General features: G+C 45.3%; 2 long non-coding RNA genes across 2 annotated transcripts in view; one reads left to right on the plus strand and one right to left on the minus strand.

The window, feature by feature from the left end:
- The window catches only part of LOC144981599 (uncharacterized), a 383,701-nt gene that overhangs the window by 145,999 nt on the left and 210,549 nt on the right, over positions 1-27,153 (plus strand). The window lies entirely within an intron of this gene.
- On the minus strand, positions 10,048-23,859 carry LOC111948483 (uncharacterized). The gene is made up of 4 exons (XR_013647201.1): positions 23,611-23,859; positions 10,823-11,107; positions 10,323-10,408; positions 10,048-10,246 (listed from the first exon to the last, which is right to left on the minus strand). It is a non-coding gene; the product is annotated as an uncharacterized LOC111948483 (long non-coding RNA).

Genomic DNA, 27,153 nt, shown 5'->3' on the forward strand with positions numbered 1-27,153 from the left:
GAGTCAGTGAACACGTTCTGGTCCAGAGGTTTGGTCTTTGGTTCTTCAGGTTCTGTTGATGCGGTCGTGAACGTGAAAGCCCAGCCCACAACCAGGGAGCTGTAGATCAGGGAGGGCTGCATGCACCGTCGGCCACGCCCACCTGTCACGGTGATGCATGGTTGGGAACTCTTCTTCTCTGGTTCCCCACTGGTCTGTCTTTCTGGGTCCACTGGTGTTCTAGTTTCTGGAGCGTCCACCTGGAGGCTCCGCCTCTGGAGCGTCCACCTGGAGGCTCCGCCTCTGGAGCGTCCACCTGGAGGCTCCGCCTCTGGACTTCATGTTGGGTCTCTGGGTTCTGGTTTTCTGGATCCTCTTCTTGTTTCTTCATCTTGTGATTCCTCGTCTTTCCTGTGGTTTTCCTTTTTGTCCGTCTGCATGGATCTTTGCTCTTCTGCGCTTCGTTCTCGTCTGGGTTTCCTTTCAGTCGTTTCCCCCTCTGTGTGGAAACAACAGATGAAGATGTGTCTCTAAAACCCACAAAGCCTGATTCATGGAAGAACAACAAACACATTGGAGAGCAAGAAATGGCAAAAAGCTGTGAAAGTCCTGAGGAACTGTGACCCAAACAGGAAGACGTGTGGACCTGGATAAATGGACCAGACCATTGGAGGAACGTGAACTAAGGCTTCAACTCAGACTGAAAGCCAACTAGAGAATAAACTGGACCAATGGGAGCCATGAAAATACAAGCATGTCTGCAAACAGATTCCACTGCAAACTGGATGGAAAAGCTGTGGTTAAAGCGTCTGGCCAAAGGAAAAGTTCCAAACTCTGTTCCTGAGATTCACTAAGTCTGTAGAAATGGTCACGTGCTGCATTCAAAGCCCGTTTCTAGAAGGATGTACACCGTCCCACTAAGGCAGAAACTTCACTTGATGGAACCAAAGTTGTTTGCAGGAATCCTCAAAGAACACCAAACTACCAAAATGAGTTTCTGAGCAAATGAAACGCACGGCAAAGTTGTTGGCCAAAACGGCTGCTTGAAAAAATGGTTTAAATACTGAACATTGTTCCAAAGAACAATGGATTCATGAGGATTCCTGACCCTGAACCCTCCCTCCATCCCTCTGGTTTCACCAACATGACTCATGAGAACTGAAATCATCTGAGAAGCATCTGCTCTGCTGTGAGGAAATGGTATTTTGGGGATGCATTTATTCCAGCTCTGGGCCTGACCACAGGGGGGCGCCGCCACAGCATTACACACCTGGGATCTTAACTTTCTGGGTGCATTGATGCCGTCCTGTACTCAGATTACCTGAGATTTCTGTTCCATTACGGGCTTGAGTGTGAAATGAACAGTGCTGAAAACCATCTAGCTTTATTTTGAAAACCATGCTATGCTTTGATCTCTAGCAGGAAGTAGAGACTCCCTATGGAATGTCTGTTGAATGGTGCATGAAAAATCTTTTTGAATGTAGTCATTTTCTCTGGACTCTGGAGGAACCAGGCCTTATGGGTTTCTCTGCACTCGGTTTGGGTTTTCATCTCAGAACCGGGTTGAATATAAACGGAGGAAGTTTATATTCTGAACAGAAACGTGTTCTGATCACTGAAAGGTGGACATTTCTATAACTGGATGGTTTCATTTTTGTCATTTTGAGAGAAAAGAACATTTTTGGTTGAAGCAACTCTGTGGTAAACATGGTGGGGGGGTGAAGTCCACCTCCGTTTGGTTGCTTCTTCTTTTCACACCAACCTGTCTGAGGATAGTTCATCCTCATTTAGAGGAACAAACTCTGCTCAGACCCAAACTTGGTCAACAATGGGTGAGGTCTAGACTACAGAATGCATCCCAACCAAAACCTGTTGATCTTTTGGGTTGTTTTGTTTCTGAACAGGTTTAAAACGGTTTCTTCATTTGTGTGTCACAGCATTGAACCCAAATGCTGGACAATAATGATGTGCATGTAACGGTGGCACATTCTCCTCAGAGGTGCAGCTCTGACCTGCTTCTCTTTACTAACCTTAACCCTCTCAATACATGAATGTTGTCACCAATTCTGCTCCAAGCCTGAGTTAAAATGACTCAGTCTTTCTTGCAGGTTTCAGTATTTGTCAGACTCCAAAGTGAATTTCATTTCCAGCTTTGAGGTTCATCTCCGTTCTCTATCCACACTGACTGCATTCAAAGCAGTGGATGGTGATCTATGAGCAGCATTGAGCCGCTGAAACTGTGGTTTTGGTTAACAAATGTCCCCCTAAAGAGCCCCACTGGTGTTATTCATGCATCTCTAAACACATTTACTAAACCATAGAAGATTCCAACCATCCTTTCTACTCTGAAAGTCTCCAACTGTCCTCCTGCTGGCAGAAAAACTGCAGTTTTCTTATTGGGACTTTTCTCTTACAGCCTCCAGGTGTCTGCATGACTTCACCAGCTAAAGCCACTTTCACCGTGCTCACTCTTCTGTTTGGCGTGCAAAAACGACCTTCTGACATCTTGGTTTGACTTGACTCAATGACCCCGCCCCCTTCTTGACAGAACGGCAGTTTTGTTCTCAGGTGGATGGATTTCTCTGGACTCAGTGTTGGGTTGGTGGTCCAGTTTCAGAACATCTACGAGTCTCAGTGTCTAGAATGGGAGGTTCTGTTGGTGTGAAGGAACATTCTGCTGCTGCAGAACCAAAACCCACTGTTCTCTGAAGGAACTGCAACTGTTGCTGCAGATTCAGTGTTTTCTGGTTCAGATTAGGGTTGGGCGATGTCCCTTAAATTGGCCGTTGACGATGTTTGCTGTCAACCATCGGGATGGACGATGACATCGTCGGGGGGGGGGGGGTATTTTTTACATTTTTCGTTCTTATATAACTGCTATTCGTTTTTTTTGCTTTCTTCATTTTATTTCCCAACTAATGACTAATCCGCGATGATCCAGTATGAACTGAAGGAAGTGACTTTAACAAAAAAGTAACAAACAAAATAGAAAAGAAGTAGTCCGCTCCCGCACTTCACTAGTCAAGTGGACCGGCGGAGCGCGGACTTACAGCTTTGTGTTTGAGGGGAAGGGGGGGGGGGGTGCTTTGTTACATGAGCGCTATGTGTGGGAGATTTAAGACTGCGATCCGTCCCGCAGCTCTAGGGGTACAAGCAACCGAACTCAGAACCGGGTCTAAAAGTGTGTGTCTGAGCACAGCTCGGATCGTCAGCACACACACAGCGGTTTGAGCTTCAAAGCAGAAATGTCGCTCAGTCCTTAGAAAACATTCAAACAATCACGTGGATTTGTGTTTCCAGTCGTGTCCCGACTAAATAAAGGCTGATGTTATTGTTACATGTTTACGTGCAGCCAGCAAGCAGCACCACCCAAAGCTAATGTTGTTAGCCCGTGTTAGCATACTGCTAATCCTGGCTTCGTTCAGAAAAAGCTCTGACCACACGGATTAAAATTCAAATGATGAGCGAACAGGTGTTTCATAGTAACCGTAACATTATTAAAAGCACGTTTAGAAGATCATCTCGTATTTTACCGAGCTGACATGTCAATGTATATAGCTGCTAGGCGCTGTTTAACATTGTTTTGTATTGAATTGTTACATTCAATAAAGTTTGGAAGAAAAAAAAGCCGCTAGGCGGAATTGATATCCTTCCGGTTTTCAAACCCTACTGCGCATGTGCGAATGATTTATTCCGACGGAAAGTGTGACCTTAGTGAACGTTTTTATATTCTGAAAACATTTTTCTGGGCCCATGTACACGGTTGGATTCTAATCCGACCATTGATCCCATCAAGACATTTTGTACATGTAACCGCGGCTTATGGTGTCGACGCGCAACGTGGCGGGGGCGTGGCATCACGATGGTGGTCTCTCCATCGGGATGTCAGTCACCCATCACGATGGACGATATCGTCCATCGGCACAACCCTAGTTCAGGTGCAGCATTTTATTCAGTTCTTCATGTTGTTCTCAGTACTAAGGCTGTTCTACCAATGGTAGAACCTCTAGAAAAGCTGAATTCCTGCTGGTTTCTATAAAAATAGTTTCTAGAACAAACTGTTCCATCGATGGCAGAACATCAGAATTCAAAGCGGTTCTAGATTTCTACCATGGTTTTATAAAATACCATTTTGAATGGAATTAAGACTCTGTGATGGTTTTATGCATTTTAAGCCTAATATGTTTTAGTTTTTCTCTGAAGAGTTGATGGGTTGTGTTTTTATGCAATAATATCTACCAAAAACATCCTAAAGTTGAGTCCTGATGAAGCCTCCTGGATGAGTGAAATGTCACCTGGATAGTTGAGAACCTTCACTGACGGTCCAGAAAGGACGTTCAGATGTTCAACTCTTGATGTTGAAGCAGAAATTTGAAGCTTCTTCAGCCTCACTGGAGATTTGAACTGTGGGAAAACAGTTTCTGTCTGTGAGGAACTCTGGACATTTTTTACAAAGTCTACAAAAGTCACAATATTCCTCTGGAAATGTGTTCAGGTGGATCTTTTTTGGTTTCTGCTCTGTGATTGGCTGGTCCGGGACCACAAATGTGTTTTCACCCTGAGGTGAAATGACAAACGTCTTTGGCCTGAATGGATCAACTGGACTGTTCCAGTGGACAAACGTGAAAACGGAACAACTCCAAGGTTGGATTTCACTCTTCTGACCTGATGGAGACCAATGATGGAGTTGTAAGCCCCTCCCCCTTCATTCAGCTGGAAAATCAACATTACCATTCAGGAAAAGTAATGCATGATGGGAACTTGGTTCCATTTTGCTGTTGCATAGAGATCTCTGGCCTTTTGGAGTTGAGTTTCTCGTTCAATCATCTGCAGCTTCTGAGCCACAAATTCAAACTAAACTGGATCTAAACCAACATCCAAACTGGAAAAGGACATTTTCTCAGACTTTGGTTCCTTTGGACCTGCTGGAACTCTGACCACCACAAAGATGGATCCTACCTGTGGCAGTGAGGAGCAGATCTCTGCTTCCTGTGGTTCCCATTTCACTGCAAATGTCCACATGATGCTGTATTTACATGTGTAGAGGAAGTTTACTGGAGCAGAAATGAAGTTTGGAAAGTGTGAACTGCCTCCTAATGGGGGGAGAAGACTACAGTATTCACTGAAGTAAAGTAACCTGTGAGTACTAATAGTTCTGAATGTTTTTAGTTTGGTTTAAAAGATGTGAAAATGTAGTTAAAACTTCAATAATTTTAGGATTCATGTCCATTTCTGACAAAATTTTAAGTAAAATATTTTTGAAATAATGGAAGTTCTATATTAAATTAAACTAAGTTTACATCTGAATAAAGGAAAAAAAACTTTTAAGACTTTAAAATTACAAAAAAAATCTAATTAAAACAAAAGTTTAGCTAAAAAACTGCTCGTTTCAAAACTGAACCGTATTTTTATAAAATCATATTTCTGGTTACATAACCATCTCCAGTGTGAATCATTATGGCTAAAATGGATAATCCAGGTGAACAAATTAGCTTTGGTTAGGTAATGCAACCACACGGGGGCGCTATTCAGTGCTTTCATGTGCCGGTCCCAAGTCCGGGTAAACGCAGAGGGTTGTCGGGAGCAACCGACGTAAAACTTGAACCAAACAGCCTGAAGAAACTCTTCCTGCAGGTTCAGTCTGAAAAGTTCATCTTCCCACATTTGTAAGCTCCAGAATATTATGGATATTAATATAATTATTATATTTTGTTTCCATGGCTCCATTTTCTAAGACTTTAAAGTTAATTCTTCTCTGAGTTCTGGTACATCACCTGTCCGTCCTGGGGGAGGATCCCTCCTTCATGTGGACGACCCCTGAGGTTTCCAGAATCTGTAGTCATAAATATGTTAACTTTGTATATTTGTGAATGTGACTCTGAAAGAACACGTTGGTCGTGTGCAGATCTGCATCTTGTAGAACATATTTATCCTGGAAGGTTGATTGAGAACCATTCCTCATTTACAAAGGTGTGTGCTTGTTTGTGCGTTTCAGTGTATCTTGGGTGTAGCAATTTAGCCAGACCCCCCCCCCCCCCCATTTGACAAAGGTGGGGGGCCCGACAAACATCCACTTTTTCTTAGTTCCTTTCATTTCTGCAGCTGGTTAGATTTGTTGAACTTTAGTTCTTTCCAATCTTATCTTTTGGTTGCATCTTTGATCAGATCTAAACTGAAGCTTCCAGCTGCGTTTGACACGACCTCCACTTCCACCGTTTGAATGCTCCTTCATCTCATGGTGCCTCTTTGCCACAAAAACTCTGCTGTCTTTGCTTCCAAATTCCACTTTACACCATGTTTTTTAAATCATTGATGTCATGTTCTCTTTAAAGGAGAGCAGGTTTTCCAGAAGGAGGTTGATTTGATTTGAATGTTACTGAAACATAAATGCAACATTTGAGCTTCATCTGTTTCTGATGTTTGCTAAAATCAGCAGACCTCGTTATAAAGTCAAGAATTTTCCAGAATGTTTATTCATCTGAATCCTAACCTGCAAAACAGAAGACAGAGAACAAAACAAAAAAACTAACAGCACTTAGCTCTTAGCACTTAAAGAGAAGTTGGGCCTTCTACTGAGAAGAAAAACAACATAAACAGCTCACTGTCAGTCTTGTCTCAGAGCATCAGTAATAAAAGAGAAACTGTCAAACAGTGAACTCCTGCGGCACTTTAGTCATGAGTTTGTTCTCAATTCATTTCTCTTCATTTTCTCCAACAAATAATATATTCTCCAGTATCTTGATGGAACCCTTCTTTCTCTGGGCGATACTAGAAAATCTTGAAGCAATGCGTGTTTCTACGTCCATGGTGGATTTATTCTCTCGTGTGCCAAGAACGGAGCCTTGAGGAGCTCCGGTGGCACATGTGAAGCTCTGCATTTGATGCTGAATCTGATGGTCTGTTTGACTCTGGAAACTGCACAAGCACAAAGACTGAAGAACTTGACCATAAATGGTAAAAACCTCTTCCAGCTGGCTATTGAGGTGGTTTCTCATGTGGTCCATTTGGTTTGGTGTGGTTTTTGCACCATCAGCAGCCACAGCTAACCCTTTTGCAGGTAAACTAGCGTGTTTTCAGTTTGCTTTCTGTTCACATCCAAGCAGCTGGAAAAAGCTGTTTGGAGGTTCCTTTGTGTTGGAACCAGAGGAACATCTGCAGTTTCAGGGGGAGGCTGAAGCCCCCCAGAGGCTCAGACGGCGTCTCCTTTACAGGAATCCTGGATCCATGAAGATCTCTGCTGACGAGGAACTCATGAGCAAGTAAATGTCTTTCAGAAAGGCACAGATTCCACACAATTCTGAGAGAGTCCATCCAAAACTTTATTGACTTTAGAAATATACAGAAATACAGAAATGTGTTATCACTTGAACTGAAATGCAAGAAAATGAAAAGAAAAACATAAAGGATCACCCAGGAACTGTAAATAAACTTTATTTTGACATAAAAATATTATATTTATCATTTAATCTACAGCTTCCTCCTCTGCAAAATGATTTATAACCTTACGAAGCAGATTAAATTAATCTGTTCAGAAGGGAAACACACATTTATTTTCTAGCTGTTAGATTTTATGAAAACAAACATAAGGTGAAAATACACTTTTCTTCCCGGTAGGATTGTCATAAATACTGTTTTCAGATTAAGACTGTAAATAAATTGATGACTGTTTCAGGATTGAATGTTTGACATTGGAGCCTGAGAAGCAGACTGAATTTTCTGAGTAACAAGCTTGGAATTATCTGATGAACTGATCGAATCGCCTCCAGCAGGAAGTCAAGGAGTCAACGTTTAAATCCCCAACAGACAGGAAGGACTGTCAACGTCTGTGATCAGGTGTTTGCTTTGAATCTCAGATCAATAATCTTTGTTTTAATGCTGCTCAGCTTTGAGCCTGAACTGACATTTAAGGTGTCAGCGCACTGATGACATCATCAACACGTCATGGGCCAAAGCTGAGCTCCTGAATGTTTGATGTGGTGCCAAACTTTGACAAAGTTTAGACGTTAGGCCTTGTCAAGGTTATTTCTGAAAACTAAAGACCGGAAAAACAGACACCAAGAGCTCAGAACGATTTCCCACCAGGAGATCTGGAAACAGACAACCAGCAGCTCTAAGGACGTCTGTCCGACCTCACATCTTTATTCAGAATTGGGTTTCCCTGTGACCACGCAAACTCCTAATGTTGGTAATAACATGTAAAAAACATGTCAGGAGGAATAATAATAACATAATTGGTACTTAATTGATCCCACAATGGGGAAATTCTTCTCCGCATTTGACCCAGAGCGGTGGAGCAGTGAGCTGCAGCGTTAAGGGCCTTGCCTAAGGACCCTCACTGGGTGATGTTCATTGCTCAATTGATATGGTAATTGACTCAGTACCATTGTTTATTCCCCTCCGGGAATTGAACCCTGGATTCCTGTGTGGTAGCCGCTAACCTTACCAACCGAGCCATCCAGCCGGTTTTGAAGAAAACATATAAACACAGTCCGACACAGCTACACATTAGTCACGTTGGCGCATTCATAAAAAGACTCAACCAAACGGCGTCCCTCTCAGAATCACTTCAACATCATAGAACAACCAGAAATAATCCATATTTAAGGCGCTTTTTTAAAGAAAACTGAAGGCCTTAACGTGAGCCTTGTCGAGCTGACAACCCTAACTTGGAAAAAAGACGCCCCTGAAGCGTGAATCGAGTTCGGTGTCTTCCTGTTTCGACTGTTCCTGTCCTCTTCATCATCCTCACCACCAGAGTCAACCCCACAGCAACATTCTGTGCCGTCTGGCTACGCTCTCTCCATCCACGGCTGTGCTGTCACTCATCTTTTTCCTCCTCCAAGTCCTTCACTCCTGCCTTTCCTTCTGTCTACTAACAATTCTTCCTCCTCTCCTTCTTCCACCATCAGTCGTCCAATTTCTACCCTGCAGGTCAACGGCACGGTGGTGGTTGTTGTTGAACCAGACCAGGACACAACTGGTGTGATTGGCATGATTGATTGGTCCTAATGTTTGCCAGAAATATAGCCAATCCAGTGAGCATCTGTGTACACTGGACACCCCAAAACAATGATGAACGCCCATTGACTGTAAAAGAGAACTGGACTGAGCCAGTGTGATGTCACCCATAGAAAACAGGTTAGTACGGCTTTCAGAGAAATGAAGCCAATTCAGCTTCCATTTTCCACAAAACAGACGCCAAGTTGAACTACGAACTACGTCACTAAACAGTTATTGGTCCAAGTCAACGTTTCCATGGCAACCACTCTCACAAAGCGGACTCAAGAACATCTGTCAATCTGTCAAAGGTTGTAACCCTTGTTCTATCCTAGGCACTTTAGCATTGGGAGTTGGGTCATCTAGACCTACTAGACAGTGCTCTGAACCATTTTTCTTCAATGATTTGGGATCTTCACTGTTGTCCATGGATTACATGAAATCTTTCCACCTTTATCCACCTTTGTCATGGTAGGGAGAACACCTCAATGGAAGGGGGGGGGGGGGGGGGGTCATGTAAGATAAAACAAGGGTTAAACGGACTGGTTCAAAACGGGCACCACATGATTTATTGAGGCATCAACACCAGAGGGGGAGGGGCCACTCAGTCCATTTCTCATATACAGTGAATGCAAACGTCTGATGTGGAGCACCAAGTAGTGATTAGTGAAGGAATTCAGATGTGATGCTAGTTTCCAACCAGTTGACCTGTAATTTGCATTTTAGCTTAATTATAACTTAAATACCTTCTAGCGTGTTTAAAACATCACATGTATTCCTCCTACATCTTTGTGTTTTACTTTCTTTTTCTCCTTTTTCTTTCTAGGATTTATAAACGTGACCCATTAAACCTGGAGTGAGTTAATCAACAATAAAGTAGGTACCATTCCAAAATCATTTGCTCTAACTTTTAAAGCATGAATCTGGTGGATGAAAGCGCTTTTTACTTCACAGCTTTTGTACAACATCTGTATCCAACGCTCACCTCATTCTCTTTGTAGAAAATTAGGATTACATGAGCAAGAATGACAATGACATTTTCTATAAATGAGCGACTTTACTCATTAGTTTCATCTTTAATATTGTTTGGGGTCAAATGTTAATATTGATGTTTATTGAATCTATTGGTAATGTAATGCAGAGTTCTACAGCTGCAGCCTGGACTGTTCATTCTTTCCTTCACACTGCAGTCCTCTCCTCTGTACAGCCTCCAGAACCAGAACCATCAGGAACGTCTCGGTTCCTCTCGTGTTCTCCGTCTGCTAAAAGACTAAAAGACAACAATTCACCATCACTATAAAATACTTCAGGTCCTGTATTTGCCGTGCAGGTTGTGTGTTCAGTACCGTGGCGTAGAAGCAGGTGACGAGGATCATTGCCATCAAACCCACCGAGACGACAACCCAACGGATCATCAAACCGACCACAGAGACTGAAACAGAGGATTTCTGCGGAGTCATATTGGACATTTGATTCTTCAGGAATTGGAACTTTTTCTTGGAAAAATAATCCTAACGTTTTATTAATCTCCCAATGGCCTGTGTGCATCTACGGGGACTAAACGTTTCTTATATCAAACAAAACCTGGGTGTCTGGAGTGATCATAGTGTTTGTCAAACGAAATGAAAAAAGGAGAATTTGTTGGTTTCTGTACCCACAACTTCCTGTTCACTATCAAAATAAAGTTCTTAGGCCCAGTCAATCTATTTTCTGAAGGTTTACCTGGCTGGTTTTCATCTTTCCTGACACACTTGGTGCTGATCTGGATCAGTAAATTCTAGAATTAGAGTGTTGCAGCAAAATGGGACATGATCAGTAAAATAATGAGGTTGGTGTTTGGTTTTACCTGAACAGATTATTTCAAGAGTAGATTGGCTTTGATCATCCCAACGCATAATATTACAGTCTTCCAGTGATGGGCCACACGGAGGCTGGATCCACCACACTGATCTGTTCAGGAAGTTGTCTTTGCTTCTAGTAGACAGAGCAGAACCACAACCCAGCTGAGCGCACACTGCAGAGGCGGAGTCCCGGCTCCAGTTAGAAGCAGCTACTGGTCCCCATTCTCCACCGTAAAACATCTCCAGTGTTCCAGCACAGTGACTGACGTCTCCCTCCAGGCGGATGATTCCTTCATGTAGACACAGATACGTTATTGATGAATGATTACACCTGATACCAGTTTAAAGCTGTGGCTCCTCCTCCACCTGAACAGGTGAGGTCAACAACTTTGTTTGATGAGGAGCTTCTCTCTAGTCTGGGGTGGTTGCAGTCCAGGAGAGAAGACTCATGACCTTCACAGAGAAACTCTTTGTTCCACTTTGGAGCTTCTGCTTCTCCATAGAGCGCCCCCTGGAGGACTGAAGGAGCCCCACAGCCCAGCTCCCTACAGACCACCTCTGCATCCAGCAGGTCAAAGTCATCTTCACACACGGAGGACCACGAGTTGTTGGACTTCACCTCCAGCCTGCCTGAACACCGACTGGATCCGTTCTCCAGCCTGACAGAGTCTGTGGATCCAGAAGAGAAGACCAAGTTTAGAACGGTTCACAATGAGGAATATTTCAATTCTCTGGACTCAAACATCTCAGGTTACTAAAAAAACAACTTAAGAAAGCAAAAAATTCTGGGAACAACTGGCACCAACATTTTATAAAACCGTCACATCTATCAATGAAAGTCAATCACTACCACCTAACATGAACTCAGCCAACATAATCCTTCTTCTAAAACCAGACAAAGATCCCACTAGTCCTTCAAGCTATCGCCCCATTTCTTTAATCAATGCAGAAGTAAAAATTATCTGCAAAGCACTAGCACAGAGAATAGAAAAAATCACTCCTCACATAATTCACTTCGACCAAACTGGATTCATCAAAGGCAGACACTCGGATGACAATCTCCGAAGACTTGTTAATATAATGGACTTTTCCACCATTAAAAACCAGGAAATGACTGTACTATTGCTGGATGCTGAAAAAGCCTTTGACAGAGTAAATTGGAAGTTCCTTATTGCTGCCCTCCATAAGTTTGGTTTTGGAGAATCATTCATCAATTGGATCAAAATATTATATCACAACCCCAATGCATCAGTTAGAACTAATAAACAGACTTCCAACAGGTTTTTTCTTGGAAGAGGAACAAGACAGGGTTGCCCACTCTCCCCTTCTCTTTTTGCTATATTTATTGAGCCTCTAGTTGCAGCAATAAGACAGAATGAGAGCATTATAGGAATTAAACCCAATCACAGCCATCATAAAATTAGTCTCTATGCGGATGACATATTACTGTTTTATATGAATTTACATTCTGTAAATGAAACAGCAACAATCATTAATGAATTCTCCTCCATATCAGACTATTCCATTAATTGGAATAAGTCTGTTGTATTACCACTCAACAGGAATGCGGAACAAAGACTCACAATACCAGTTAAATCAGGAAATATCAAATATCTAGGTATCAATTTTCCCAAAAACTATCAGAACTGGTGCAGCTAGACCACACCCCATTACTGAAAAACATACAGGACGATCTAACACGCTGGACCAACCTGCCTCTATCCCTTATGGGCAAGGTAGCCACGGTTAAAATGAAAATCTTACCTAAAGTTAATTATCTCTTCTCAATGATTCCCACACAACCGCCACTAAAATGGTTCAAAACATTAGACTCATCCATATCAAGCTTTTTATGGAACAATAAACCTGCAAGAATTAGTCTAAAAACTTTAAAATCTGCAAAAAGCTGTGGAGGATTAGAATTACCTAACTTCCACAATTACTTTCTTTTAAATTAATTACAATAAATCTTAAAATGGTAAAAAAAATAATCCAGAAACCAACTCATGGTTAGACTTGGAACAGGCGTTATGTGGAAAGATCAACCTGTCAGATCTTCCATTTATTAGCCAAATAGTTAAAAAACAGGATTGTTTCAAAAGTATTAATATAAACACCACTTTAACAGCCTGGTGGGAATTTCTCAAAATATCAAAATCATCAATTCATCCGTGCAAAATGACACCCATCTGGAACAACCCAGACATCCTCATAAACAAAAAAAATGATACACTTCCCAGCTTGGCAAGAGGGAGGATTAGTATCTATCATTTTCATAACTCTTTGTATTTCTAAAAAAAACTATTTAATAAATTGGAAAAACAAGAAAAATATAAATATAAGTCAACACAGAAATCTGCTGCTTGATCATATCTGCTTGGAATAAAATTTCAGCCCAAAGTTCAAGTAGCTTTGAAAGAATTCAGTCTCTCTGGTCTCCCAAAGCTAACTCCATGACTTAGGCAAGGCAAGTTTATTTGTATAGCACAATTCGTACACAAAGTAATTCAAGGTGCTTCACAAAACAGAAAAATGCATTAAAATCACAATACATCATAGAAATAATCAACGTAAAATTTACTTTAAAAGAAAAGAAAAAAAAAATTGAAAAGTGATTTAAAAATAAAGGAAGGAAAGGAAAGAAAAGTGCAGATAGGACCTTTCAGTCATATACACGGCTAAACAGAAATGTTTTAAGTCTAGATTTGAACACAAACACAGAAGAGGCCTGTCTTACGACTTCAGGGAGGCTGTTCCAGATTTTAGCTGCAGAATATTGAAACGCTGATTCCCCTTGTTTAGTTCTGAATCTGGGAATCAACAGGAGGCCAGTCCCTGAGGACCTCAGAGTCTGAGATGGTTCATATGGCACTAACATGTCAGAGATGTAATTTGGTGCGCGGCCATGGAGAGACTTGTACTTGTACACAAGCAGAGCTGCTTTGAAGTCTATTCTTTGAGGTACAGGGAGCCAGTGCAGAGACCTGAGCACAGGACTAATGTGATCATACTTCCTGGTTCTGGTCAGGACTCGAGCAGCAGCATTATGGATGTACTGAAGCTGTTTTACAGCTCGTTTGGAGAGGCCGGTGAGCAGGCCGTTACAGTAGTCTAACCTACTGGAGACAAATGCATGAATAAGTATCTCCAGGTCTGGCTTTGACACTATGTTTTTGATTTTGGCAATGTTTTTCAGGTGATAAAATGCCGCTGATGTTACTGACTTGATATGGCTGTTAAAGTTCAGGTCAGAGTCCATGATTACCCCTAGATTTCTGACTTGATTTGAGGGTTTAAGAGACAGAGAATGAAGGTAGCTGCTGACACTTTCTCTTTGTTTCTGTGGGCCAAAAATAATAACTTCGGTCTTGTTTGAGTTTTGCTGGAGAAAGTTGTTCTGCATCCACGCACTGCTCTGTTAGAGGCAGTGGCTGAGTGAATCCACTGGCCCATATTCACCTGTTGTAAGTGACACATAGATCTGAGTATCATCTGCATAGTTGTGATAAGATATGTTATTACTGCGTGGTGGGGGAGTTTGAGAGCTCGAGTGATCCCAGGAGATAAGCTGTCTGGGGCCTAAGCCCCTGGTAGGGTCACCCATGGCAGACAGGTCCTGGGTAACGAGCCAGACAAAGAGCGGTTCAGAACCCCCTGATGACAAGTAAAAACAAGGACCCAATTACGTCACCCGGATTGGCCCCACTCTGGAGCCAGGCCCAGGGTCGGGGCTTGCAGGCGAGCGCCTGGTGACCGAGGCTTTTCCCACAGGCCCCGGTCGGGCACAGCCCGAAGGAGCGTCGTGAGACCACTCTCCCATGGGCCCACCACCCGTAGGAGACCCCAAAAGGGACCGGTGCATTGTGGTTTGGGTGGCAGTCGAGGGCAGGTGCCTCGGCGGCCCAAACCCCGGTCATGGAACTTGGCTTTTGGGACATGGAATGTCACCTCTCTGGGAAGGAAGGAGCCTGAGCTGGTGCGAGAGGTTGAGAGATACCGTCTAGATATAGTCAGGCTCACCTCCACACATAGCCTGGGCTCTGAAACTCAGTCCTTAGAGGTTGGACTCTCTACCACTCTGGAGTTGCTCGAGGTGAGAGGCGGCAGGCTGGTGTGGGCTTACTCGTGAGCCCCCAGCTTAGCCGCCAAGTGTTGGAGTTCACCCCGGTGGACGGGAGGGTCATGTCCCTCCGCCTTTGGGTGGGGACAGGTTTCTAACTGTGGTTTCGGCTTACGGGCCGAACAGCAGCTTGGAGTGACAGGCCTTCTTGGTGTCTCCCGAAGGGGTACTGGAAAGTGCCCCAACGTGTTGGGTGAAGGTTAAGGAGGGGGCGCTGGAGGGGTAGGAGAGCTCCTGTGTGGTGTGAGGCTTGGAAGACCCAAACGTACTGTGAGGGTCTGCTGGGAACGTCTGGCTGAGCCCTCCGTTAGGGAAGTCTTTAACTCCCACATCCAGGAGAACTTCAAACAGGTACCGAGGGAGGTTGGGGACATTGAGTCCGAGTGGACCATGTTTTCCACTTCCATTGTCTCTGCTGCTGCTTGGAGCTGTGGTCGCAAGGTCTCTGGAGCCTGTCGCGGCAGTAACCCCAAAACCCGGTGGTGGACACCGGAAGTAAGGGATGCCGTCAAGCTGAAGAAAGAGTCCTACCAGGTCTGGCTGGCTTGTGGGACTCCAGAGGCAGCTGACAGGTATCGGCAGTCTGGATGGGCTGCCCATCTACACCTGGGGCTGGGATCAGCCCTTCCCTGGCTCTGGGACGGGATCGAACAACCCTCTCGGGACCCCCGGTCCCTCTCGGTGTCATTCGCTTCGGCTGCAGGGTCTTGGGAGGGGGTCTTGTCGGCCCTGTCCTGTGGGGGAGCGTTCTGGGGGGGGGGGGGGGGGGGGGGCACTATTGGTACAGGACCTTGGGGGGTTGACGGGTCGAAGGCTCCGCTGAGGCAATCGGCGGTTGCCCCGGCCGGTTGGCTGCCTCGGTCCCGTCCAGGCCTGACCAGAGCTCTTCTAGGCCCGGCGCTTGGGGGTGGGGGCCTGGACTTGCTCCGGGGGGGCGGCGCTTTCTGGCTCCTCTCTCCCTGTGTGGGGTGGGTGGTGCTGGGCCTGGGGTGTTGGCGCCTCCGGGGATGGGGTCTGTGGGCTGGGGGGACCTGGCCCCTATGCTGGGGGGGGCTGGGGGACGGTTGTCTGACCACCGGGGGACAGTTCACCAGCTGTCCCCAACCTACCCCCTTCCTCATATAACCTCATATTACGGTGAGGGGGTGGGGGGGTTTAGCCTGCGATGCGCCTTGGGGGGGGAGCTACTTGGCAGTGGTCCCCCTCCCATGGTTGCCGTATTGAGTGGGCCCCCCCTCTTTCGGTTTTATTTGCACCTTAGACATGTAGGGCCCTTGGTAGGGGGGGTGCTTGGACATCACTGCCAGCAAGCAGCATATGTCCTCTTAGCACCCTACCCGCCAATTTTAACCGCACCTTAGACATTTAGGACCCCTTGGTGGGGAGGGTGAGGGGACGTCACTGTGAGTAATCAGGAGATGTCCCCTCAGTGCCATACCTGCCAATTTGAACTGCACCCCCCTTAGTACACACACCCCTCCCCCCTCAAAATATACATTCCAACATAAAACACACACACGTGCACACACACAGCCTCACAAACACACATACACGCACACACATTTTGCAAGGAAGGTGGGACCTAGGACCATCTGTCCCCTACCCCTTCCCTGGTGGGGGATACGGGGCCCTTGGCAACAGCGGCCGTGTCCCCTGGGTGCCGGCTTCCTGGGCCCGGCAGTGCTCTCTCCGCGCGGGGGGGGTTCACGCTACACCTGAGCCGGGGGTGTCCGTGTCCCTGGGGGGTGGGTTCTGGTCCTTGCCCCTGAGCGCTGGGCCCCGCCAAATTTCCAACTGTGGCCGAGCCTGGTCGGGCCATGTTTACAACACCCCTTGTGGGCCCCCTTTTTTCCCCGGGGTGCTCCCCTCCTGGGCGGGGGCGGCTGGCCCCTGCCTTGCTCCTCCCTGGACCAACCGTGGGGCGGATTGGTGGCTGCCTGAAGTGCGGAGCGGGTCTCCCTTGGGGGGTCCTGGCTCATACCTGGAGTTGGGGCGGGGGGGGCCCAGAACTCCTGGGTGGTGATGGGGTGCTCGTCTGGGGCTATGGGGGCCTTTCTCGGGTGGGGCCCCGCGTTGGGCGCTTCCGGCGCGGCGGGGGGGCTCCTTTCTTGGTTGGGCTGGGGCGGCGCTCTCTTTCCCCCAATGCTTTCCTGCTCTATGGCTCTGGGGGCCTCGCGGCAGTCCTGCTGACCCTGGCCTGGTTGGCGGATTTGGTCGCCCGGGGGGCGGTTGTTCCCTGTCTGCTGCCGTGTGGCATTGAGGGGTTTCAGTTGCCGCTGCTGCTGCGGCGGGGGTCTTGGTGTGGAGGTGGCTGGGCACTCCCCCTCCTTCTTTTCACATTCCACCATCCATTTTAGAAGAACATGAACACTCACCTGAGCACAGGTGTTAGCTCACCTTTGCACTAATAGTTTGCATGATTGAATGAATGAAATATTTCACACTAGTTGGTTTAGAGGCATAAGTATGCGTGTGTGAACACTATCTGTTTTGTGTACATGTTGACATGTGGACATTTTTGCAGCTAGCAGGTATGTTGATAACATTGGAGTGTGTGGACAGGCCCCGCCCTTTTTGCACTACATTTGAACCTTACCGTAATGACCACCTACTATCACCCCCCCCCCCCTCTCTCTCTCTCTAACATCCCTTTCTCTTCTTCCCTCTTTTCCTTTTCCGTCTGGGAACATGATTGAAATTAATAAAGTTTGGCCTGAATTACAAAAGGGGTTTATTCAGACATACCTCTGGATTTGTCTGAAGATTAATAACCCCTCTTGTTAAAGTAAAATATGTCCACCACAAGAGGCCCTCAGTTCTCATCTGTCTGCCCAGCTGTTGGACAGGACAAGTTAAAAAAAAACGACTTAAGATCGACTCAATGACGCATCACAAACTGACAGTGAGACATACATACAGTCGGCATCAGAAGGTTTGTTACCTAAGCAGGTGATTTCCATCGTGTAGCTGCTCATTGTATCGTAATTCACACATTCCTCCATATTTGGTGGAAATTTATCAAAGCATGTAGACCTAATCCAGAAAACTGGCTTTGCTCTTGGAAGTTGTTTAGTTGTAGATGAAACGTAGGATCCACACTTCAGCTTCTTGCACACATATGCTGATGTCTCTTTTCTTAGAAACAGCCGGGCATAAACAGCTCTCCATTCTCTTCCACTTTTCACCTGGAATTCACCAGAACAAGGACTCGATCCCATCAGTCTCATATTAGCAGGATCTGAAAGAACCCAAGAAATCAAAGATTGTTTGAGAAACATAGAAACAAAACCAGGTCAAGATCTGACCTTCAATCTGTAGCAAATGCTGTCTTGCTCCTACTCCTACACCTGGCTGTGGTTCCTGTCTCAGGCTCGACTCGCGTCCCAGACTGTCCCCCCAACCACGGCTGGATGAAGCTCGTCTGCTGGACTTTATATATGTAGTTGTAGGGTTAGATAAGTTAATTCTTCTCTAAGAGTTCTGGTAAATCGCCTGTCCGTCCTGGGGGAGGATCCCTCCTTCATGTGGGCACCCCTGAGGTTTCTTCGTTTTTTCCGGAATCCGTTTTTTTAGGAGTTTTTCCTTACCGCGAAGGGGGGTCTAAGGGCAGGGATGCCAGTATAGCTTAGTCAGTTTGTTAGTTCATTTTAGTATTTTCCTATTAAATTCTTTGTATTCATGATCCTTTTGAGTTCATGTTTACTTCGAAGCCCATCGAGATGACTGTTGTTGTGATTTTGGGCTATACAAATAAAATTGAATTGAAATTGAATTGCTAGCACACAAGGTGTGTGCAAAAACTGCTGGTTTGTCAAAGTGGAAGGAGCTTCCCTCCACCCGTCCACTTCCCTAAAGCTCTGTTCACATCGGCCTCAGTAACGCGTTTAAGCAGCCACAATGTATGTGTGTGTGCGTGTATGTGTGTGTGTGTGTGTCCGTGTGTCTGTGTGTGCCACAGGGACACGGACACCCCCCGGCTCACATGGGATTTCATCCCCAGCTCTTGGTCTTGCCAGAAAGCTCAGGGATCCCCCTCCCTGCGTGGAGAGAGAACTGCCGGTTCCAGGAAGCCAGCACCCAGGGGACACGGCCGCCGTTGCCAAGGGCCCAGTTCCCCCCACCAGGGATGGGGTAGGGGACAAATGGTCCTAGGTCCCACCTTCCTTTTGAAATGCATGTGTGCGTGTTTATGATGGAATGTATATTTTGAAGAATAAAGGGTGTGTGTACTAAGGGGATGCAGTTAAAATTGGCGGGTAGGGCACTGAGGGTACATCTCCTGATTACTCACAGTGATGTCCAGGCACCCCCCCTACCAAGGGCCCTACATGTCTAAAGTGCAAATAAAACCGAGAGAGGGGGGGCATATTCCATACAGCAACCATGGGATGGGGGACTACTGCCAAGTAGTTCCGTCCCCCAAGGTGCATCATAGGCTAAGCCCTCCACCCCCTCACCCTAATATGAGATTATATGATGAAGGGGGTAAATCAGGGACAGCTGGTAGACTGTCCCCTGGTGGTCAACAGCCGTCCCTCAGCATAGGGCCCAGGTCCCCTCAACCCAGCGCAAACTCCCCAGGCCCCGCACCACCCGGCCCACACAGAGAGAGAGGAGCCAGAAAACGCTGCCCCCTAAGAGCAAGTCCAGGCCCCTGCCCCCAGCCGCAGCCACTGGGAGAGATCTGGTCTGAATTTGACGGGACTGAGGCAGCCAACCAGCCGGGGCAACCGCTGATTGCCTCAGCGGAGAACCCAACCCGTCAAACCTCCAAGGTCCGTTACCGATGGTGGGCCCCTCCCCCAGACAGCCCCCCCACAGGACAGGGCCAACAAGCCACCCCCCACAGATATGGTGGATGTCACCCAAAGCGACCTTGGGCCCCAAGATGGTTGCCCCGCCCCGTCCCAGAGCCAGGTGCAGATGGGCAGCCCATTCAGCGCAGCTACAGCCCCCCCCCCCCCCCCCCCCCCCCCCTTAGCCCATTCGTGGTTCTTCATTCGGGCTACATGTCCTGCCCACTTGCATTTGGCTTCAATCACTTTCTCGATGACATCCTTCACCCCTGTTCTTGATCTTAAGTCTTCGTTCCTGACCTTATCTCTCCTCGTAACTCCCAGCATTGATCGTTCCATGCTCCTCTGGGTGATTGCTAGTTTCTCTCTTTGGCAGTTGGTAAGTGACCATGTCTCAGCTCCATACGTCATTGATGGCAGTATGACAGTGTTCATGATCTTCCTCTTGAGACACATGGGCATTTTTTGATCTCTCAGAAACGTGCTGTACTGTCCGAATCTCTTCCAAGCAGATGTTACTCTCTCGTCTATTTCTTTCGCCATCTCATTTCCTGGTGTTAGCAGTCTTCCCAAATACTTATACTCATCCACCTCCTCCAGTTGTTCTCCATCCACAATTATTCCTTTCCTTCTCCTTTTCCTTGCTATTTCATTGCACATGATTTTCATTTTCTTTTTGTTCATTTTCATGCCATCTTTTCTCCCTTCCTTGTTCAGATCGTTGAGCAACTTGCTGAGATCCTCTTCCTTTTCTGCAAATAAGATGATATCATCTGCAAATCTCAGGTTGTTCATCCTCTCTCCATTGATGTTAATTCTCGCTTCAGCTTCCATTCTCCTGAATATTTCTTCCAACGCTGCTGTAAACATCACTGGTGACAAGGTGTCTCCTTGTCGCACTCCCTTCATGATCTTAATCTTTCGGCTAAGTGATTCGTTCCGAACCTGAGCAGTGCCTCCATCATATGTCTCTTTCAGGATGTTGATGTACTTCTTCTCTACGCTGTGTTGTTTTAGCGCCTCAAAAACAGCCTTGTGCAGGATAGAATCAAAGGCTTTTTCATAGTCTACAAACGCCATATAAATGGGTATTTTATACTCATTGGTTTTCTCGAGTATTTGCACGACTGACTGCAGATGGTCGATGGTTGAATGACCTCTTCTGTAGGCAGTTTGTTCTGGCGGCTGGTGGTCACTCAGATTGTTATTCATCCTATTCTTCAAGATCTTCATAAAGATTTTGTAGACTTGGGAGAGTAAGCTGATTGGTCTATAATTAGCAAGGTCTTTCTTGTCTCCCTTCTTAAATATGAGTGTTATAATGGCATTTTTCCACTCGTTGGGTACCTTTTCTTCAGTTATCACTTTATTGAAGAGTGTTCTCAGCTTCGATCTCACAACTTCACCTCCGGCTTTGAGCATTTCAATCACAATCTGATCTTCTCCAGGTGCTTTGTTATTCTTCATACCTTTTATGGCATGCTCAATTTCACTATCAAGGATTGATGGTACATCCTCTGCTTCTTCTTTTCTGATGTTCTGGGCTGCATCTTTGTATAGCGTTTCATAGAATTCTGCGCACCTCTCAAGAATTCTCTCTGTTGGTGATGACGGTTCCATCTTTCTCTTTCAAAGCTGATATAAGAACCTTGTAGCCTTCTTTTTCTTTTGCTCTCTTCAATCCTTTCCCACTCTCAATTGCCTCTTTCACTCGCCTGGTGTTGTGCTCTCTAAGATCTTCTCTCAGTCTTTTCCTGATGGTTTGACACAATTTGTTGTACTCTCTTCTCTCTTGGTCATTCTGCTCTTTCTTTGCCATTGCTCTCCTTTCTTTCAGCAGTTCCTTAGTTTCATGCTTGAGCTTCTCCTCTCGCCGTCTTTCCTCTTTTCCTGCTGTTTCCATAGCACAGTCCTTAATGGTCTTTGTGATGTTAAGTGCCATTTCCTCCAAACTTTCCTCTTCTTGCAAGGCTTCAAAGCGATTTTGCAACTTCAGTTGAAATTCATTTTCTTTTTGTTTCAGGGTGTTGATGTTTACTTTCACTCCTTTTGGTCTCATCATTTTCATTCTTTCCAGTCTTGTATTCATTTTGATCTTACTTCTGACCATTCTGTGATCACTACCGATGTTTACCCTTTTGATGACATTGACGTTCTGAATCATGTTTTTGTTTGCCAAAATATAATCGATCTCGTTCCTGGTTTCGCCATTTGGACTTATCCAGGTCCATTTTCTGATCTTCCTCTTCCTATAGAAGGTATTTCCGATCTTCAAACCTTTTGATTTTGCAAATTGCACCAGTCTGGTTCCCCTTTCGTTCCTTTCTCCAAGACCAAACTTTCCAACTGTCGCTTTGATGATGTTGTCCAACCTTTGCATTGAAGTAACCCATTACAATCTTGTATTGGCTTTTATTCTTCTCCATAGATTTTCCAATCTCCTCATAAAGCTCTTCAACTTCTTCATCACTGTGACTCGATGGTGGCGCATATACTTGTATCACTTGTAGTTGGTATTTGCTGTTTACTTTCAGTGTAAGCGACGTCACTCTGCTGCCCTCACCTTCATACTCTCCATAACTCTGTCCTTGATGTTTTTGTTGACCAAAAAACCAACTCCTCCAACAGATTCGTTCTCTCCTTTTGTGTACAGCACATGCCCACTTTGCAACTGTTTCAGTTGCTCTCCTTTCTTCCGTGTTTCTGACAGTCCAATAATGTCCCACTTGAAACCTGTCAGCTCTTGCTCTAGCTCCTCCTCCTTCACTGGATTTTTCAATGTCCTCACGTTGTAGGTGCAAACATTTAATTGCACTCTGGAAACCCGGGGATTCTTAGCACCCTCTGCCTTTCGGCTGCCGGGGACTGAGGGCCGTTGTGTGTTGAGTGTATTCATGTTGTGGGTGTGAACCATGACTCACCACGCTGGTTCAGTGCGGATTGGTGAGTTGCCTGCACCCTTGATTTCTCAGGGGTGCAGGACTATGAGGCAGGTAGTACGAGGTTACATTTTACTCGTAGCAGACTTAAAAGCCTGACCTGACCTGAGCACATTCATATGGTGTGTAAATATTCATAAGGATGAATTCTTTGTTGATGTGAGTGAAGTGTATTGCAATACACCAGTCTTCACAAAGTCTGATCACTTTAATCAGTGGATCAAGCTGTTTCCTCCACAGAATAGCCACACCCCCTGGTATCGTCCCCTTAACTATTGATGTGCTGAGGTCAGTGGTAGACTCCCCAGCGCCATAGAATTCAGAGTTAGGGTGTTCAATTTTTCCAGGTCCTGTTTAATATTTACGGAGACGATCATTTTGTGTTTTGTTATAAATTTGAAATGTGCGAAAACTGTGACTTTTATGTTATTCCCCTCTAGGTACCTTTACACCAGAAAAGGGGCGTAACACTCCACCCGTCCACTTCCCTAAAGCTCCGTTCACATCGGCCTCAGTAACGAGTTTAAGCAGCCACTTCCAATGAAAAGTCAATGTAAACGTGCATTTAGGGCTTCTGGTTCAAAACTCTCACATTCACGCTTAGCTATGCAAGTTTCTATGACCATTTTTAGGCTCCAAGGACAAAACGCGCAACCTTTGAACTCATGTTGAAACCAGCTGAAAGTTTGACCAATCAGAGACTTGGATTTGGTAATGACCAGTGAGTGAATATGGGTCACATGCCCGGTGCAAACAGAGCTTGAGATGACTTTCAATCAAACTTTCACTGATTGATGTACCTGCACAGGTGTTCTAGACATTTCTATAGTGGCGTAAATGTCACTAAAAGTTCCGTCTGTGCTTATTGATCCATCAGCTCCCAGTGAGATTGAACATGTTACAGAAACACGCCTACATTCACTAACTGGCAGCTGTACCTGAGCAGGTGAGTCCAACAGCTTTGTCAGGTGGACAGGCTTTTGTTTTCCTCCATGAGCTTCCACAGTCCAGAAGAACAGACTCATGACCTTCACAGAGAAACTCTCTGCTCAATATGGGAGCTTCTGCTTCTCCATAGAGCGCCCCCTGGAGGACTGAAGGAGCCCCACAGTCCAGCTCCCTACAGACCACCTCTGCATCCAGCAGGTCAAAGTCATCTTCACACACGGAGGACCACGAGTTGCTGGACTTCACCTCCAGCCTGCCTGAACACTGACTGGATCCGTTCTCCAGCCTGACAGAGTCTGGAAAGAGATGAAGAGCAGATCAGACATTGATCAGATGATGGTCTCTATCATGTGGGGTCTGTGGGAACTTTCATTCTATTGACTGAAGTGTTTCAGTGTTTTATTGTTTCTTTACATTTTTTTCTTCTCCCTTAAAGTCACAGAGAGACACACTAATAAACTCACCTGAACAAGTTATTTTCATACTGTCTCTTGTTTCTCTGACTATCACCAAAGATCCACAATCCAGTCTTCTGCAAACATTGGCTAGATTCTTCATGTTTCTTTCCCATACTTCACTCCACTCAGATCCCTGGATCCTCCTCTGCAGTCCACCAGCACAGCGACTGTCTGTTCCTACCAACCTGAATTCTTCTGGACCTACTGAGCACAGACACAGTAATGCCATGAAGCAGTGGGACTTCAGCACAACCCACAGCAGATTGTGTTGTTGTGGATTTGTCTCATTGACCTGTTCCCCACAGTCCTGTGGAGAAACCAGAGAGGGAGCGTGAAGAAGATTAGTCATCTTTCTACAACATGTCACGTGTCCACACTGAAATCTACAGCTATCACTGAATGAAGGTGAGAATCTCATGAAGCCTTAGTCACAGATGCTCTAAAGCTGTGTTCATATTACCATCAGAAACACACGTTTCAGTGTCCTCATCTAGTAGATAGTCTATGTCAGGGGTCCCCATATCCAGGTCTGGAGGGCCGGTGTCCTACATGTTTTCCAACCAACCTGCCATTGAAGCTCCTTATTGGCTAAACACACCTGATCCAGGTAACCAGCATCAAATAAGGCAGGATTTCTGGAAAAGAAACAGGACACCGCCCCTCGAGACATGGATTTGGAGACCCCTGGTCTATGTCAATGCAGGTTTCAGGCATCTGAACTCAAAACTCTTTGTCAGAAGTCAGAACTCTGTCTCCCCCTCTGGTCACCGACTGGAACAGTCTCCAGAAAACTGCAAGCACTTCATCTCCTAGCACCCCCAGCGTGAACTTCCTGGATGCCACACACCTGACTCTCATTCAGTCAATCAACCAAAGTCCACTTCAGCAAGTGCAAAACACGACACGATGCAGGAATAATAAATGTTTGTGTTTATTTGTATGTATGCATGGACATATGCATGTGTACAAGAGTGTATTGTGTACGTGTTGACATGTATGTGTGCTAACATGTTTGTAATACTTGGTGACAGGCCCCGCCCTTTAGGAAAACATTTAATTGTTATAGTTATAGGGGGTTTGTATAAATATACTCCTCGTGGATCTGAGGCTCCTGATTGTAACAGTAGCATCTGTCCAACACACACACACACAAACACACACACACACACATTCACACTCAGTCATGAACTGAGGATGTCAGAGTTCCTGCAGAAACTCATGTGAACCACCAGAGGGCAGAAAAGTCTGAGTGTCGACTCCTGCTGAGTGGATCTTAGAGATCCTGCCGTCACTTTTACTGGAAACTTAAAGTTATCAGTTACAGCTTTTGCTTCACTTAAGTTCAATACACAATTAAAGTGTTTATTAATTTACATGGGGGTTGCATGGTGGTGTAGTGGGAAGCACTCTAACTTCCCAAATGGTTCAAATCCCAGGGGGGGAGTGTTTGCATGTTCTACTTGTACATGTGTGGGTTTTCTCCCGTTTCCTCCCCCAGTCCAAAAACACGCTTCATAGGTTCATTGATCACAGCTTGTCCATTAGGTGTGAATGTGTGGTTGTGTGGCGCTGTAACAGACTGGTGACCTGACCCCGCATTCAGTACCTGGGATAGGCTCCAGCAACCCCTGTAACCCAAATAAGATTCAGCAGCTTTAGAGGGCGGATGGTTTCACTTGTAAATATTTTCATCCCACTTTTCTACCTCGCTCTAAGGCCCAGTGCTCTTTCCAGTCACATTCACTCACTGATGGCGGCTCAGCGGCCAAACACTGGCGCCAATCTGTGACAACTAGAAGACGCTGAAGTTGGCTTCTGATTCACAGCTTCTGATTCATGAGGCACTAAAGGAACATTCTGCTGCATTTTTCACACTAAGATCACCTAAAACCGGGTCCTGATCAAAAACCACAGGACCTGGACTGCTCTAACCTGGATTAAATTATGATTTAGATGTTAAAGAACACATTAAACACAGTTTCTGATTAGTGAAAATGTGAAATAGAAGGATTTTTATCACATTTTACGCACTGAGTCCACCTCAGACCAGGTCCTGTTCCTGAAATTTTGGGGAAATTTATTTTTTAATTCCTTCACATTTTTCTATCTTTATTTTTTACACTGGATTGTACTATTGTATTTGTTTCCACAGGTACGAGCCGGTGGCCATAACATCACCTGGGTGCACAAAATGACTTTGTTGCATTCCACAGACTGGGCACAGACTAAAGCTGACACTTTTAGGATGGACTACAGGAATCCAAGAAGGCTGGAAGAGGCCACATTACAATCTCAGACATCAACATCCAAAAGAAACTGGGAAACACATGTCAGATTGGACACATAGTTATGGTCAGGGTCAGCATGAGCCCCTGACTTAAGTTTGAGTTTTTTGTTCCATTTTTTCTTGGTTTGTTTCCTGATTTACTTTAAAGTTCCTGTTTTGGTGTTTTGCTTGAAGTTGTCCTTCCTTTGTCCCTATTATCCTTAAATTACATAAAATGTGATAAAATGATTCTATTTCACACAGCAGTTTTTGATCAGGACCTGGTCTGAGGTGGACTCAGTGCGTAAAATACGATAAAAATCCTTCTATTTCACATTTTCACAAATCAGAAACTGTGTTTAGTGTGTTCTTTAGTATCTAAATCATAATTTAATCCAGGTTAGAGCAGTCCAGGTCCAGTGGTTTTTGATCAGGACCTGGTTTTAGGTGATCTTAGTGTGAAAAATGCAGCAGAATGTTCCTTTAGTGCCTCACGAAGCAGAAGCTGTGAATCAGAAGCCAACTTCAGCGTCATAACCACAAGCAGTGTCCAAACTCCAAAGACACTTCCACACATGTCTGGACAAGGCGAGAACCGAACCTGCAGTTCTCCAGTCAGAGGTCGACCGCTCTACCCCTGCACCACAGCCGTCGCATATGATTTATGGAAGAAAACTTTTTTTTAAACATTAATATCTATTCAAACTTTGGTGCCATCAAGCAGAATTTACCTGCAGCCGTTTTCAATTGATGCTCCTCTTAATTTTCTCAGGGTCCCTACTAGGGCTGCACGATATGAGGAAAACTTG

The sequence above is a fragment of the Oryzias latipes genome, chromosome 13 (assembly GCF_053564925.1).
Source record: "Oryzias latipes strain Hd-rR chromosome 13, Olatipes_Hd-rR_3.1".
Classification (NCBI taxonomy): domain Eukaryota; kingdom Metazoa; phylum Chordata; class Actinopteri; order Beloniformes; family Adrianichthyidae; genus Oryzias; species Oryzias latipes.